General features: G+C 49.9%; 1 long non-coding RNA gene across 1 annotated transcript; it reads right to left on the minus strand.

Moving 5' to 3' along the window:
- On the minus strand, positions 1 to 4899 carry LOC128904129 (uncharacterized). Its single transcript, XR_008464411.1, has 2 exons — positions 4106 to 4899; positions 1 to 458 (listed from the first exon to the last, which is right to left on the minus strand). It is a non-coding gene; the product is annotated as an uncharacterized LOC128904129 (long non-coding RNA).
- Positions 4900 to 5024: the final 125 nt, after the last annotated feature.

The raw sequence follows: 5024 nt of genomic DNA on the forward strand, positions 1-5024 counted from the left end.
TCTCCATGATAATTGTATTTCTATGGATTTGGTGAAAGGCAGTAGCAGACGGGGTTGGGGCTAGGGACGAGGAGGGAGAGGACAGAGCACAAAACCACACTGTGAGCGTGCCACATCAAGGAAATCCGGGAGGCTTCGTCTGATCCTCAGCCCATCCTGGCCGAAGGCGGCCAGTTGGGCTGCAGGCAAGGGGAGTCAGTCGGCATGGCTGTCTCTCCAAACGGCTCACGAGGACGTTCCGCCTCTTGCCCATGGGTATTATTTCATAGGGGACATCACTGCAGCTGAAGGGGAGCAGACACAGACCTTCCTTCCACCGGCTGTGACCTGTGACGGAGAGAAAAGACTTGCTGTTTTGATGCAGGCAGTGGCACTATTTTGCCCCGGGGCTGTACTCATGGGTTGCAAAACTTGGATGGCGGCTGGGCTGGGCTGGGCTGGGCTGGGCTGGTAGGTGCCTGTAGGGAAGACAGAGTGGCAAAGTGCAAGGCATGGTTACAATAATGGAACATAATAGGCGCATTGCTAACAAATAGTTGCCATGTGGGGGACAATGTGTTCCCTGGGCTCTGAGACCTGCCAATACACTAATGAAAGCTGCTCAAGCCTTTGTAAATGCATTTAGGTGACTCAGCCAAAATATTTGAAGATAGGTAGAGCCTAATTCTCTCCAACATCAAAAAGGATTCTGACTTACACTGGATGAGAAGTCATGTTTTTAAACAGCTTTAAAGCTGTGAACCTTTCTTCTTAAATATTTCAGAAGAACTGACCCTCTCTCTGAGCGAAACTTGACTGAAATGAGAGATTTCTGGAACTGCCTTTGAGAACCAACTAGAAAACTACAGGTCTTGCTTAACTGAACCACTCCCTGAAATGATACATACTGTTTCATCATTACAGAACCTTCTTGGAAGGGGGAAAATGCCTAGGGTGAAAGCAGATCACCATCTGCACCACCTAAATACCATAACATATAATTTCTTTAAACTTGTTGATAATCTGATCCAGGATTCTCCAGGAGCCTCACTGAAGTGGAGGGCAGCTGTAGATAACATCCAAGACAGTTGCTCCACCTAGCTGTCTCGGGCAGTGGCCCGGAGCGGCTATTCAGTGGCCTGAGCTGCAAAGCTTGAGTTCAGGAGCCCCTGTCGCAGGAGAGCGTGTCACGGGCTTGGGCTTTTGGTGGCCAACAAGTCACTAAAGGGATAAGTTGGGTGATGAATCCCCGTAGCTACAGCGGCAGGTGAACAGAAAATGCAAAATAAAAATGGAAATACAAAAAAACCCCACATTGAAATACAGGAGTAGAAAGAGAGTAAGTAAGGAAGGGGAAGGGGGAATGTGAAAGAAGCACTCTTTCCCTGAAATAGTTTTGAAATGGAGGAAAAATGATTGCATTTTAGCCCTATCAAACAACTGTGAAAGGTTAGCACTTTGTCACAGCATTGCTTTATTTTTGAGTAGGTCTCCAGCAACTATTACTCAAAGTTAGTTCAGGCTTTGGGAACTTTTTTAATCAGCTAGTGCTTAGAAGTCCATTAATATTTATAAATGCTACTTGAATCCCATTTTTACCCTCTTGCCCAGGCAAGATCTCTCATAAGAAGAAAATATTGTTGCTTTTATTTTCCTTTTTTTTTTTTTTGACTGGTTTGGTGGGGTTTTTTTAGACTTACAGTAAGTTCAGGGTTGAGCCTGCTCTAAAAATGTCATATTCTATAGAGCTGTGATGTACAGCTTTGGTAGGCTGCCTATGCCCCCGAGACAGGTCTGAGAGTTAGATCTTAGGCCTGGAGAAATGGATATGGAATCTATTCTCAGCTCTGCCACTGGCTAATTATGAAACCTTAGTCAGTTCATTTAACCTTGCCATGCCTCAGTTTCCAGATCAAAAAAGAAAGGGATAACCAGGCTCCTTTGCGAATGCTTTGTGGTGCTTGAGGGAGAACAAGGTATTGTCCATCACGTTGCTGTTGCACCGTGACTTCTGGGTATGGATGGTTTCTGTGAGCGTTACGATATGTACATCAAGTGAGTCCATGAACACACAGGGAGGTCTGGCCGCTGCATTTCTTGCTGAGAGAGACAAGTTCTCACAGTCAGTTTGACAAATCACAGCCACAGACACCCTTTGCTTTAGGCACGCAGGCTTTTATGTCACTCTTCAGCATTTTCCTGCTGCCTCCCGCATGTTGGCTTGTGTGTGTGATTCACGGCTGCCGCAGCTTCACTTGCTGACCCCAAACAGTGATCAATGGCACTCCAAAGAGCAGTAAACCGGTATAAAATGGCAGATCAGTGCCTAGTAGCAGTAATAAAATAGTTGCCTAGTTGAAAGATCAAAAGCATGCCTTGGTAGTTATCAATGAAGGACTCACGCAGTGTTTTCAAAATATACAACCTATTGCTTTTGGAGCGCGTGGACCCCATGCAGCAAGTCAGAAATGGGTCACAGCTTCCGAGATGTGTTTCTGTACAAGTTTCTAGAGCGTGCATGCTCTGGGTGAAGAAAGACATGCAGCACCGCAGGGCAAAAAGAGAGGAAAATGGTCACAGTGACGTTAGAAAAAGAAGTGGTTAAAAGCACACAGCTCTGCTATTACAACAGGGTTTGCGTGGTGGACCTGGCCCAGAAAGGAAAGCAGAACTGCCTAACCTCTCTCTCAGTAGGAATCAGAAACATCAGAACCGCCTGGCGCTGCACAATCCTGCTTCCTGAGACCATCAGCAAGCAGAGGCGTTACAGACCTTTCTCAGCAGCAGAAGGCAGAGCATTGCAGGACAAAGTATTACAGATGCACGCCTAGCTGGATGGCACTGCTACCTCCAAAAAAAATCCCAGGGAAACTGCATGGAGAGTTATCCTTTGGGGATTGGCGAAAGCCAGCTCAGTAGTATAGGAGACAGTGCCTGACAGGGAGCAACACTCTCTCGTGCAAGACTCCTGCCTGTGTGAAATTTCCCATGCGCACTGTTTTGCTTTGAGGCGAGCGGGGGTGTGTTACGTGCTACCTTAGCAACAGCGACAAATGGGTGCTGCAGCCATGGCCATCTCTGTCTCTCCTCTTTGCAGCAGGAGAGCATCCCCAGTTTTCTTAACAGACAACGCGCTGCGCAGCTCCCCATGGAGCTGACCCTGTTCCCCCAGCACCTGCCTGCGGCTCTGAATGCGCTGGCACTCAGTCTAGGCACAGACGCATGAGCTACAACTGAAGCAGACATGTCTTCCCTACTCCCCTCCGCTCCAGCCTGTCTCTCCTGGCCTACAGAGAACATCGTCTGAATCAGTCTGGCAAAAGCAGGATCAGCTGCTTCGTGCCAGCCCCCTCTGTCGTTTCTGGAGTCAGATGGCTCCCACTGCTCAAAGCTTTTTACTATAGTGGAATGCTGGAGGATGTCTGAGTGCTTTATGAATATCTGGAGAAAACAAACACAGTCGTCAAGGCATCGGTACCCATTAATAACTTAAGGAGGGCTGGGGAAGAATTTAAGACAATAGAATCTCAGGAAGCTGGGGGGGGTGGAGGGTGGAGGGGTGCAGACAGCAAAGAACCATCCAAGTCAATATTAATGTTGCAGCTAAAAAATAGATGTACTAAAACCATATGAGACATATAAAATATGGAAATTCAGTTTCTTGCAGATTTTTGGTTCTGTCCTGGCTTTCACCCTCTGTTGAACTTTGGGACTTGTAAAACATTTTTATATATATATATATCTATGTACCTATGTGTGTATGCTCCTCAAATATGTTTAGCAGTCCTTTTTTTTTTTTTTTAACACTTCACCAACACATATGCCTGTGAACAAAGTAGGCACTTAGGGTGCCAGTTATTTATACATCCAAAATTTTGAGACAATTCTACCATTAAAAAAAATAAAGGCCTAAAGAGGGCTACTTCTGGAGAAACATTTGTTGAAACATTGCTGAAACAGTCGAATGTGTATTAACTGCAGATGTAGGAAGTAGGTAGAGAGCGTTTATCCTCACTTTTAATTGAGGGGCAACAAAAGAACACCTACAAATTCTTCCGTGTTTTGTGCCGTCTTTAAAATCTTTATATTTCAGCGGTACGTACGCCGCATCAGGCTAGTAACTCACCGAGGGGCCCAGGACTGTGGAGGCGGGGGGAGGCTCAGGGCCTCAGCCCAGGGAGGACGGGGACCGAGCTCCCCTCGCTGCCCTTCCCTCGGCGGGACAGAGCCGCAGCCTCTCTCCTGCCAGAAGCAAACGCGACACTGACGGGGTCAGCTTTTCCACAGGGCTTTTAACGGCACTGCTCCCCGCCCCGGCTTATTTACCAGTGTCGTGTCAGGTGATTAACGGGAAAGGGAGACGGAAACCGAAAGCGCCGGCCCTTCCCTCCTGCCCGGCCCCCGCAGGAGAGGAGCGGAAGGGGTTAAGCGTTGCTGGGGCGAATAGACACCACCTCCCACCCCGCCGGCGAAGGGGGGTTTAACCGCGTTCAACTTCACTAAAACGATCTGGGAGTCGCTTCGGGAAGGGGAGCGGGAGCCGCCCCCTCAACGCTTCCCCTTGCCTTGGACTCGGCACCTTCCTCCTCGCAGCCCCGGCCGGCCCAGTCAGCCATTTTATTCAGCCGTTACTCAAAACACAGCTCTCTGCGCGCAGCGACAACACACCCTGACCCCAGAGCCCAAGCGGTCCAGGAAAACTACTTATCGGTCCCCATAATTACTGAAAACAAACAATAAACGGGCTTTGTCGGAGCTATTCCCGGGGGCTGTTTCGGTTTCCCGGCGGGGAGAGGGAAGGAAGCGGGCCAGCTCCCCGCCCGCGGGGCCGCGCCTGCCCCCACCAACGGCGACACACGCCGCTGCTGGTAACCGCCGGGCGGAGCGCGAGGGGCCCCACCGGCGGGACGGGCGCCTGCTTCCGTCACGGCCAGGCGGAGGCGGGAAAGCAGGGGCGCGCGGCACCCACCCCCGCGGGAGCGGCTGCAGCCAATCAGCGACGCGAGAACGCCCCCTCCTTCCCCCCCCCAGATCCCGCCAGTCGC

The sequence above is a fragment of the Rissa tridactyla genome, chromosome 1 (assembly GCF_028500815.1).
Source record: "Rissa tridactyla isolate bRisTri1 chromosome 1, bRisTri1.patW.cur.20221130, whole genome shotgun sequence".
Classification (NCBI taxonomy): Eukaryota; Metazoa; Chordata; class Aves; order Charadriiformes; family Laridae; genus Rissa; species Rissa tridactyla.